General features: G+C 48.8%; 1 long non-coding RNA gene across 1 annotated transcript; it reads right to left on the reverse strand.

The window, feature by feature from the left end:
• Window positions 1-7,808: 7,808 nt before the first annotated feature.
• LOC118703197 lies at window positions 7,809-11,300 on the reverse strand. The gene is made up of 3 exons (XR_004982949.1): window positions 11,119-11,300; window positions 9,124-9,190; window positions 7,809-8,414 (listed from the first exon to the last, which is right to left on the reverse strand). It is a non-coding gene; the product is annotated as an uncharacterized LOC118703197 (long non-coding RNA).
• Between the last annotated feature and the right edge of the window lie 1,132 nt (window positions 11,301-12,432).

A 12,432-nucleotide genomic window follows, 5' to 3' on the forward strand; every position in this document is an offset into this window, starting at 1 on the left:
GTTCCCCCAGCAAGGTCTTATTTTAGTATCCGGTGTTTGAACTTGCTCTCTCATTGGGGATGCCCAAGCCTGCTGCTGCATCTGGTACGCTGCAGGTTGATCTGGCCAGGGTTTTTCATTCAGGGCTGGTAGTATGTCAGAGAGTCTTACGGTCCAGCCTTGTAACAACATTTCTCTAGTTTTTAGAGCATTTTTAAAAAATATGTTTTTATTGATTTCAGAGAGAAAGGGAGAGGGAGAGAGAGAGAGAAACATCAATAATGAGAGAGAATCATTAATCAGCTGCCTCCTGCATACCCACTACTGGGGATCAAACCTACAAGCTGGGCATGTTCCCTGACCTGGAATCAAACTGTGACCTCCTGGTTCATGGGTCAATGCTCAAACACTGAGCCAGCCCAGTTGGGCTTTAGGGCATTTTTTAACAGTCCATTGTAACATTCTATTAGTCCAGTTCTGGTTGGATTATAAGGGAGGCACAGCCACCATTCAGTGTGGCTTTCAGCCCAGTACTATCTATAATGTCCTGTCGTTGTCTGCGAGAGACTCAGATGCTCCTCTGAATGCAGAAAACGCTGTTGACAAGTTGTGATGACATCAGTCATTTTTAATGGGAGGCCCACGGTGTGGGCTGTGGCTCACAGGGTGTTCTGTCCTATATGTTTCATTTTCCTGTGCAGCTGCGCAGCCAGGTCTTCTGCTGGAGCCTCTTCTAGCCGTCAAATGCGAGCAAATGTGTCTGCTTCATCATCCCCTGGGCACTGTAATGCTTAACGTCCTGTGACACGATACTGGGTCACCTCTGTACTCTGTACAACCGTCCATATGCCCGCCCACATGCTTGTCCCCACAGGGGTCTGTGGCTCATAGTCCAGTCCTGAGTGTGCCATTTAGCGGGCTGTCCTTTGCATGGGCCGTCGGTGTGCCATGCTCCAGTTGGCACTGGAACAGTAAGTACCTGCTTTCCCTCGTGAAGGGCCAATAAGTTCTTCCTTGAGTTCCTTTCAGCATCTCCTGACACAGAGGTGACTGGCCCCAACCATGTCTGCAGCTCCTGGCTAAGAGGGGATGGTGAATGAACTCGTTTCTGCTGCAGGTAAACACTCGGTCTTGTTACAGTTTGTGTCTGTGCTGCACCAGATTGCAGGGTGTGAGACCTGTCCTACAGCCACCCCGTGATCTGCACCCTACAGCAGAGTCTCCAGTTATAGGCTCAGTTGCTTGCAGGGCATGGTAGGTGGCATGGTGTGGGCATTGCCCTTTTGTTTTTACAGAGAAAAACCAGGAGGAGGGAGTTGAAGTAATGTACCCAGCGAGTTGTGGAATTTAAACTCAAATCCCACCATCCCTCTGCCACCCCCTGCTCAGGAACCAGCCTAGCGTTCACCATCACAGGGAAGAGATGTCCCTGCCTGAGTGTCCCTGCACCCCAGCTACTCCATCACTCCAGCACTCCCTTAGCGCAGAGGTTTCCTACAGGCTTCTTTCCGCTGCTGGGGACAAGGGGACTGGGGGCCCGGCTCCCTCAGTCAGTGAGAAAGAACTCACAGTCGAGTCCCTGAAAATTCTTTCTCAATGACCCAACTACAAGCTCGGAGATGAGGACTGGGCAGGGCCTGAGCCCCCAGTCCAAGCTGAGGAAGGGACGGTTCCTCCTGCGCTTGGTGCTGCTCTCATCCTTGGCCAAATGTCTGGCCTTTGGACAGAAGTCAGGCTGTCAGCCTTCTGGAACATCCGAATAAATTATAATCGCTTCCTCATCCAGGTGCTGGCTCAGCCTTACAGGGGACGTTTGTGTATTGACTATGAATGGTCTCTTCTTACACAACTCTGAACCGTGTGCCTCCTGACGGAGCAGCTCCTGGCCATTAACCTGTCCCTGAGTTATGTCACTGATCGCAGGGCCTGCCAGGGGCTCACCAGGGTGCATGGACTGCCAGCCACTGGGGGTGCCAGCCATTGGGATGCCCTTGAAAGTCATTCCACCGGGCAGCCAGGATGGGCCAGGCAGCCAGATGCCGAGAGGAGCTGCTGGGGGTGGTGCAGTGCCCTTTCCGCACCTCCCCACCCCGCTTCCCAGGTGCCAGGACCCACACCCGCTCCCCCTCCCAGGACCCAAGAGAACGCTCTTTGTCTGCTGCAATCCGCCGGGGCCGGGGAGGAGTTTTATAAGCACAGCTGTCAGTCTTCTAAATCCTCTACAAATAGCACCTGAGGATGGGGCCAGGGAAAGAGAAGACAAAGGGGGCTTGTGTTTGTATTGCAGTCAAGGTCAGGCTGAAATGCCCTTTCTGTGAGTCTCTGCTGGGCCAGGCTCCTTCCTTCTAACTCACTGCTGGCAGCAGTGTGGTGCATGGGGAAGGGGAGAGGGAACTGGGGAGGCATCCCCTGGAGGGTGAGTGGAGTGGTTTGAGCTGTCTACAGCTGGAAACTGTGGTGGGCTCTGGGAACACACACACACACACACACACACACACACACATCTATACACACACACACATCTATACACACACACACATCTATACACACAGACACACACACATCTATACACACAGACACACATCTATACACACAGACACACATCTATATACACACACACATCTATACACACATACACACACACATCTATACACACAGACACACATCTATATACACAGACACACATCTATATACACACACACATCTATACACACATGTACACACACACATCTATACACACAGACACACATCTATACACAAACACACATCTATACACACAGACACACATCTATATACACACACATATCTATACACACACAGACACATCTATACACACACATACACACACACACATCTATACACACAGACACACACACACATCTATACACACAGACACACATCTATACACACAGACACACATCTATATACACACACACATCTATACACACATATACACACACACATCTATACACACAGACACACACACACATCTATACACACAGACACACATCTATATACACACACACATCTATACACACACACACATCTATACACACATATACACACACATCTATACACACACACACACACATCTATACACACAGACACATCTATACATACACACACATCTATACACAGACACACACACATCTATACACACAGACACACATCTATACACACAGACACACATCTATATACACACACACATCTATACACACATACACACACACATCTATACACACAGACACACATCTATACACACAGACACATCTATACACACAGACACACATCTATATACACACACACATCTATACACACATATACACACACACACATCTATACACACAGACACACATCTATACACACACACACATCTATACACACAGACACACATCTATATACACACACACATCTATACACACAGACACACACACATATCTATACACACACAGACACATCTATACACACACATACACACACACATCTATACACACAGACACATCTATACACACCCATACACACACACACATCTATACACGCACACACATCTATACACGCAGACACACACAGCCTAGGCAGGGGTATTGGGCGGAAGTGGGTCCTGGCGCAGGGCCACATGGTGTGAAGGCCCTGGTCAGCTGATCATTTGGGGAGATGGGGGGTTGAGATTTCAGAAGTGGTTCAGGCTCATGCAAGGGAAACTTGCCAAATAAAATGCAAATAAAATTGAGGGTTTGGTTTTGTTTTAATCTATCACCACCCCCTCCTCACTGTTTTCTGGAATGGAGTTATTTGAAGAAGAGTCGGAGCATTCATTAGTACAACAACACAGGAAAGCTATTCGTGAGAGGAAGTAATCAGACCATCAGAGAGTTCGGAAACCTGCACCTGGGCACGGAAGTGGAGTTGCTTAGGGTCTAGTGAGGCCCCTCCAGGAGACAGCCTGCCCACAAAGGCGGAGGGGCAGGGAGGACTAAGGGTGAGGGGGATTGGGAGGGAGAGCAGAGGCCAGAGCTCGGAAGGCAACTCCATGGGGGAAAGGAGCAGCCATTCCCAAGCATCCTGAGTGTGCGGCTAAGGGAGAACAAGCCTTCTGGGTCTCAGTCCTCATGCTTAACTCGGAGGCTGCCTGGGCTTGGCTGGCCCCTGGAAGGGCAGAGGCGGCTGCAGAGCTGACAAGTCCACAGCCCACCCCCCATCCTCTCCCTCTGCCTGGGGCTGACAATTCCATTCGGTCCTGAGCTCATGGCTTTGAATCTGGACAGGCCTTGGGGCCATCCTCAGTGAAATGTTCCAGACAGCCACCTCCAGGGAGGAGAGGGATGGGGGACCCCGGTCAACCCCATAGGGGTGGTCCCCCCACAGCCCTCATAGGCTAACTGGACCACCTTGTCTCTCAAAGGCTGTGGAGTTTATTGTCCCCAATGTGACTCTCCTCCAGAAAGTGCTGAACAGGCTCTGACAGGCCTGGCTTTGTCCCCGCTTCTAAGACACGGCCAGAAGGTGCCATGTCTTAGAAGCCACAGGTTGGTAGCTGTTCCCAGGGCCCCCGAGGTCTGCCCTTGTGTCACCAGGAGGGACGGTAAGAGGTGGTAGATTCACTGCTGCCCGGAACTGAGAGATGAAGGTCTAACATGGCCAGTTGGTGGCCATGTGACCATTCAAGGAAGCAAGAGATTCAAAACCACGGGGCTTCAGGGACTGGGGCTCTTTGCTAAGTCATTACCGGGGCGACTAACACTGTCCAGCTTTTGGACACTCATGAGAGTGTTAGCAATTACACCGGGACAGGAATTAGCCAGGACTGTCCCAAGCAAGCAAAGACACCAGTGACCGTCACTGTGAACAAGGGCCGGAGAAGCGGACTGCCCAGAGCAGAGCTTCTCAAACGCTCTGTGGGAAAAACTGTTATTTCTCAATCTGCTATGGTTGATCTGCTCAGGAAGCCAGGCTGTCATAACAAATACCACTGGCTGGGCGGCGTAAACACGGGGATTAATTTTCTCACGGTCCTGAAGGCTGGAAGTCTGAGATCAAGCCAGAAAAAGACAAATATCATCTGATATCACTTGATTTCTCCAAGGCTTCTCTCCTTGGTTTGCAGATGGCCGTCTTCTGCCAAATCTTTACATAACCTTTTCTCTGCGCACAGCCCACGTCTGTATCCAAATTCCCTCCTCATAAAAGGACACCAGGCATATGACTTAGGGCCCACCCATATGACCCCATTTTACCTTAATTTGAGGTGGAATCAAATAAGAAGCCCCTTTAGCTGTGCTAACAGTGGGCCAGAAAGCAACACTATGGTGGAAAAAAGAGGTAATCGGACCGTTCGTTTGTGGACTATTAAGGCCTAAGCTGACCTGAGACCCCTTGGTATGCAAATCCAAGTGATGATTTAAGTAAATTGTAACAGGGCCAAGAAGCAGTCTATCCTGGTACATGAAATAAAATTAAATTAGAGCACCAACTTACACCATACACAATAATAAATTCAAAATGGATAAAAGACTTAAATGTAAGTCATGAAACCATAAAAATCCTAGAGGAAAAGATAGGCAGTAAAATCTCAGACATCTCATATAGCAGAATGTGTGCCAATACATAGCCTCGGCCCTAGGACCTAGGGCAGGAGAAACAAAGGGAAATAGACACAAATGGGGCTACCTCAAACTGAAAAGCTCCTGCACATCACAAGAAACCAGCCTCAAAATGAAAGGGAGCCCACTGTATGGGAGAACGTATTTGGCAAGGATACATCTGATAAGTGTTAATTTCCAAAATAGATAAAGAAGTCATACAATTCAACAAAAGGAAGACAAACAATCCAGTTTTAAAAAAATGGGCAAAGAACCTGAATAGACACTTCTCCAAAGAGGACATACAGATGGCCAAGAGACATATGAAAAATGCTCAGTCACTAATCATCAGAGAGATGCAAATTAAAACTACAATGAGGTCACACCTGCCAGAATGGCTACCATCAATGAATCAACAAGCAACAAGAGGTGGTGAGGATGTAGAGAAAGCACACCGGTGGTGGGAATGCAAACTGGTGCAGCCTTTATGGAAAACAGTATGGAGTTTCCTCAAAAAATTAAATATGGAGCTGCCATTTGACCAGTGATCCCACTTTTAAGAAACCTGAAACACCAATGAGAAAGAATATATGCACTCCAATGTTCATAGTGGAGTTATTTACAATAGCTAAGATCTGGAAACAGCCCACATATCCATCAGTAGATGAGTAAATAAAAAAGCTGTGGTAAATTTACACAATGGAATACTATACAAGTGATGATATAAGTAGATTATATCATTGATATAAGTGATGATATAAGTAAATATACAGCTGTAAAAAAGAAGGGTCTCTTACTCTTTGCAACAGCATAGATGGACCTGGAAATTATTATGCTAAGCAAAATAAGTCAGTCAGAAAAAGACAAATATCACATGATATCACTTATATGTGGAATCTAATAACCAAAATAAACTGATGAACAAAATAGGTGCAGAGGCATGGATCCATGGGACAGACTTGATAGATCCCAGAGAGGAGGCAGGTGATGGAAATGGGAAGAGATTATCCAGAGAACTTATATACATACTAGGGGCTCAGTGCACGAATTCTTGCACCTTGAAAGGAACTGTGGGCCGAGAGGCTGCGCTGGGCACAGGGGTGGGTCTTGGCCTCTCCTGCACACACCCCCTTCCCCACTCAGCCAACTCCCATCACGGCCCAGGTCCCCTGTCTGCCAGCAGCCCTGCTCCTGCCACCACCCTGCGCTGATGGCACTGGCCCTGCTCACATCCATTGACAGGCTCAAAGTAATTGGGGCTGGGGCCAGCAGCGGGTACAAGCAGGGCCAGCACCGTCAGTAGGTGTGAGCAGCGGGTGCTGCCCCAAATGCTTCTCATGAGCAGGGGGAAGTGGAGAAGTCCTCAGGGGTGATCGGGGCCAGCAGCTGCTGCTTGCACCCACTGACGGCGCTGAGTGACTGGAACCAGCACTGGGTGCCGGCAGTGGGTGCAAGTGACACCAGCTGCCAGTGCAATCGACAGCTCCAGCTCTGGCAGTGGATGTGAGTGCCAGGAGGGACCACAGAGTGCGGGAGCAAAGAATTTTAAGTAACCACCAGAGGCTTGCCCCAATGACAGTGACCGGCACCCTGCCTTGGTCTGGTGCCCCCACTCACCTGCTGCACCATCCCACCACAGCTGACAATCGACATGTTCCACACACACTCCCTGATGGTCAGTGCACATCATAGCAATCAGTTGTTTTGTTGTTCAGTTCCGATTGTTCTGCCGTTCAGTCTATTTGCATATTAGCCTTTTATTATATAGGATATGCAGAGCCCATGGACACAGACAATAGCGTGGTGAAGGCCTGGGGTGGAAAAGGGGATGGGCGGAGGGGATAAAGAGGGGTGATGGGAGACATCTGTAATACTGTCAACAATTTTTTTAAAAAGAAAGAACACTGAAAACAAACAACAAAAAATAAAAGGAACTCTATCTTACCCTTTTATGGGGTCCCCAGTGAAATGGCCACCACTTCCTGGTATGTGGATTAAACACAGCATCTCTTGGCTGCACACAGTGATACACAGGCTGAGTGGCAAACAGTCCATGACCGGTAAATATCAGTAGCATTTCCTGGAGTCATATAATCACAGAACAGGACATTTAAAAGGTGTTACTCACACACGGGAAACTTAAAGCAACTAAAAGGATTAATGCAAAATCTACCATGGGAAGAAAAACAAACAAACAAGAAGAAATGGGTGTAAAATCCACTGGTGAATGAAACATAAAATAGTTGAAAGTCAAATTTAGAGAGGTTTGACATTATTGGTATTCCTCTGATAAACTGGGATAGTTCCACTGCTTCCGTTAACAGGAGGTAAACCCCAGGTGACCCATGTCAGCACTGTTAGTATTGCTGAAGGAGGACCACACGAGGCCAAAAGTGACACAGGATTATAAATGTATTAGGTCATCCGGAGACCAGATGGGCTGAGCCCCAAAATGGCATCAGCTCCCAGGGATGGGGAGACAGAGGTTTTAAAGGATGCTAGGAGGGCTTTTTCAGTGGGGAACTCTGGGCCGATACGGATCCTGGGAAAGTTCGGAGGGGAAAGATAATGGTCTTCGCCATTGGGATGGGGTCTCAGTGACAGGGAATGCTGGTTGTGAAGTGGTCTAAGGTAAGTTTCCAGGGAAGGGGCGATGGATTCGATTATTGGATCAGATCTAACATTCCAGCCTTTTTGTTTTATGGCTTCCAGCTGAGGGGAGATGTCAGGATCATAGGGGGATGGGCTTTGACTGTAGTCAGCTGGGACTCCGTATAGATGCCTCATGGTTGGAATGAGGGGTTGCCACAGCATGATCTCCCCGAGAGACTGGTTGGTGAAGGCTCGAAAGTGGTCCTGAAGGAAAGATGAAAAATGGCGCAGAACACATGGGCCAACAACGAGGATGAAGAATAGGAGTATTAATGGTCCTTTGAAGGGAAGTGACCAGGTATACCAATTTATATTGTAGATCCATGAATTTGATTGACGTCCTTTCATCTTTCTGTTAATTTTTGGGCAGCATCCCTGACTAGGCCAGACTGATGGACATAAAAACACATTCTTCCTCCAGGAAAAGGCATGGACTCCCTTTCTCTGCAGGTAGGAGGTCCAGTCCTCTTGAATTTTGGAGGTTGACAGCTGCTAATGGGTCAATCTGATCCTGAATTTAAACTAAACTTTTGGCAATGTCATCTAGGCTTTCTTGTAGGTTCTGAGACAGGATTTCAAAATATGATAGAGAGCAGTGGTTAAGCCGACTTTGCCAGTCCTGACACCTGTTGTGATGCTGAGAGTTACTCGGAGAGGGTTATCTGGATTCCTCTTTTGTGTTGCATTGATAAGTTACGGGACAGATAAGCCTACACTGGGTGAGAATAGAGAAGAGTTCAGGTTTCTGTCCAGTCGGGAGGCAGATGTACGTGTTTTCCCCACCTGAGGAGAAAAAATCCCTGATCACGGAGACAAGCTGAAAGGTATGGAGAGAAGAGGGGGACCCATAGGTATGAGGTTCCTTTTCCTGGTTCCGCACTCCAAACCAAGAGGGTAGTCGCCATGGCGCTACCAATAAGAGGTAGCTGATGAGTGGTTGAGAGTCTTGCAGAGAAAGTGGGTGGGAATGCTAGAATGGGCTGTTATCCAAGGGAAAATCGAAAGGGAAGGAAAGGAGCAGTTGAAAGCTGCGGACCTGCGTGGTTAGATAAGAAGTAAAACGGACGAGCTATAGGAGCTAACCATTGGCTTCCAGGGAGACCTGGTAGTCAACCGTTGGGACCAATGGCTGTTCAGCAATTGTAGGTTAATTGTGGTGTTGCAAGTTGATGATGGGAGATGGCCTATTGTTATATTGCCCGTGACGGGGATGGAGAGAGGAGCTACCTTAGTAAGAGGTTAAATATAAGTACGGGAAATAAAGGGAGGCTTGATTTGTTTGGGCTGGAGGATAATTACCTTTTCGAGAAATATAGTTCCCTTTTCCTTTTTATAAGCTAGGTTGATTTTTGCCTGACTCTGTCTCTTTTAAAAAATATATATTTTATTGATTTTTTACAGAGAGGAAGGGAGAGGGTTAGAGAGCTAGAAGCATTGATGAGAAATATCGACCAGCTGCCTCCTGCACACCCCCCACCAGGGATGTGTCCACAACCAAGGTACACACCCTTGACTGGAATCGAACCTGGGACTCTTCAGTCCGTAGGCCGATGCTCTATCCACTGAGCCAAACCGGTTTTGGCCCAATTCTGTCTCTTGACTGGTATAGGGATGGTGGTATACACTGAAGAGGGGAGGGAAAGGCAGAGCCAGTAGTACCTGGCTAAGGTTGATTGGTCGGGCTTAGGAGGAAATGGGTGGGTTAAGTGTCCCTTAGAGGTGAGTGGAGGTGAGAAAGTCCCTTATGGGAGTAGGAGAGGAGGGTTGGAGTAGGATGAGAAAAGAGCCAATCCCCACGTCCAGGGTCGGGACTGTCCCAGGGCGAGAGAAAGGGTATGCTTGGGTCCTAGAAATTCATCCCATGGGTAATGCAGTCCTCTTAGAAGGGAGTCCCATAGAAAGGTGAGAATCCTGCTGTGAAGGGAAAGGGGGAGTAACTAGGACCTAGAGGATTTGTATTGGAAAGAGGTGGGCCGTCAGAGAAGTTGGGGTTTGTAGAGCAATGCATAGGGGTCATATGCAGGGGTGCTCTGCTTCTGGGATGGGGGTGAGGCAGAGTCTGATGGGCCCGACCTGGCAACTGAGATACTTCGGTGTCTCCAGCTCACCGGGTGGTGGCGAGGGTGGCGTTCCAGGGACCAGTTTTAATGTGGAAAGGTGGAACCAGGACGTATGGCCCGACAGGTTAGCTGCCGTTGGGGTTGTTAGGGGCTCCTGATAAGGGCCTTGCCATCGGGCTGTGAATTATTTAACAGATGGACTGCCTTTAGGAGGACCCAGTCCCCCGGCTGTAGAGGAGCATGGGGATGTCTCCATAAAAGGTCAAGGGAGGACTTGGCCAGCATGTTCTCTCAGTAACTGTCAGAGGAGAATTTATTTTTTATTATTTTTTAAATATATTTTATTGATTTTTTACAGAGAGGAAGAGAGAGGGTTAGAGAGTTAGAAACATCGATGAGAGAGAATCATCGACCAGCTGCCTCTTGCACACCCCCTACTGGGGATATGTCCACAACCAAGGTACCTGCCCTTGACCGGAATCGTACCTGGGACCTTTCAGTCCGCAGGCCGACACTCTATCCACTGAGCCAAACCGGTTTCGGCTCAGACGAGATTTTAAATGGGGACATAGTCTCCTCAAGGGATCTCTGTGGAAGGGAAATTTCCTAATAAGAAGGGTCTTCCATACATGAGTTCAAAGGGACTAAGAAAGGAGGGTGCAGGGGTGGGGGATTGCCCTGATGTGCATAAGGGCTAGAGGTAGAGATAGTCCAGGGTTCTTTATGTTTTTGTTGTTGTTGTTTGTTTGTTAGTTTTTGTTGTTGTTGTTGTTGTTTTCCCCATTGGGATTTTTTAGTTTTGAGGTTTAATTTAGTTAGGAGAGACTTAAGGAATTCGCCTTTTCTACCTCGCCTGAAGACTGGGGCTGGCCGGTAGAGGGTGTGTAAGTTCACTGGATGTTCAGAGGAGAGGAGGCCGGCGGAGTTATTGAAGAAAAGAAAGCAGGTCCATTATCTGATTGTAGTGAGGCAGGTAGGCCGAGTCTGGGCATGAAATACTGAAGGAGAGCTTGTGTGACCTTGGAGGACTTTTCAGACATGGGGAGAGCTTCTATCTGAGAAGGTATCTACTAGGGTTAAGAGGTCTTTGGTACTTTTCATAGGGGGCATGTGAGAGAAGACAATTTGCCAGCCTGATCCAGGGACTTGGCCTCTTGCCTGATGAGTGGGCAAAGAAGGAGGTGTAGCCTGTCCTTGGGGAGATACTGAGTAACGAGTAGAACAGGTTTTAGAGATATCTTGCAGGAGGGAGGCGAGGCTAGGATATGTGATGAGGGGTTTTAGGAGTTGTAAAAATGGTTTGAATCCTATATGTAGGGAATTGTCAATAGCCTGTAAGATATCACGGGCCTGCCTCTGGGGAAGGATATGTTTTCCCTGAAAATTTTAACCATGGATATTCCTAAATAGCCCCCAAAGCTAAGAGGGACTGAAGTTCCTCTGGGGTATATCCTATATAATAAAGATGTAATATGCAAATGGTCCTTATGCTATGAAGTGTAATGACCAAATGTGTCATGACCAGATCACGGATCAGCAGGAGGGTGGGGCGGCGAGCTACAAGCCAGCGGCAGAGAGCTACAGGAGGGGGGCGGGGGGGGCAGCAATCAGGGGGAGCTACAGGAGGGGGGGCAGCAATCAGGGGGAGCTACAGGAGGGGGCGGGCAGCAATCAGGGGGAGCTACAGGAGGGGGGGGCAGCAATCAGGGGGAGCTACAGGAGGGGGGGGCAGCAATCAGGGGGAGCTACAAGAGGGGGGGGCAGCAATCAGGGGGAGCTACAGGAGTGGGGGGGCAGCAATCAGGGGGAGCTACAGGAGGGGGGCGCAGCAATCAGGGGGAGCTACAGGAGGGGGGGGGCAGCAATCAGGGGGAGCTACAGGAGGGGGGGGGCAGCAATCAGGGGGAGCTACAGGAGGGGGGGCAGCAGGCAGAGAGCTACAGGAGGGGGGGCAGCAATCAGGGGGAGCTACAGGAGGGGGGGCAGCAGGCAGAGAGCTACTGGAGGGCAGCAGCGAGCTACTGGCGCATGGATTCATGTATAAGTTAGGGTATGAGATGGGGTGTAGCTAAGAGCTGAGGAAACAGAGGCTTCCTCTGAACGCTGCCTTGCCTTCTGGTCTGTTTTGTTAGATCAATTCTGACTCAGTGTCCTTTGAAGTG

Source organism: Pipistrellus kuhlii, unplaced genomic scaffold (assembly GCF_014108245.1).
Source record: "Pipistrellus kuhlii isolate mPipKuh1 unplaced genomic scaffold, mPipKuh1.p scaffold_m20_p_4, whole genome shotgun sequence".
Taxonomy (NCBI): Eukaryota; Metazoa; Chordata; class Mammalia; order Chiroptera; family Vespertilionidae; genus Pipistrellus; species Pipistrellus kuhlii.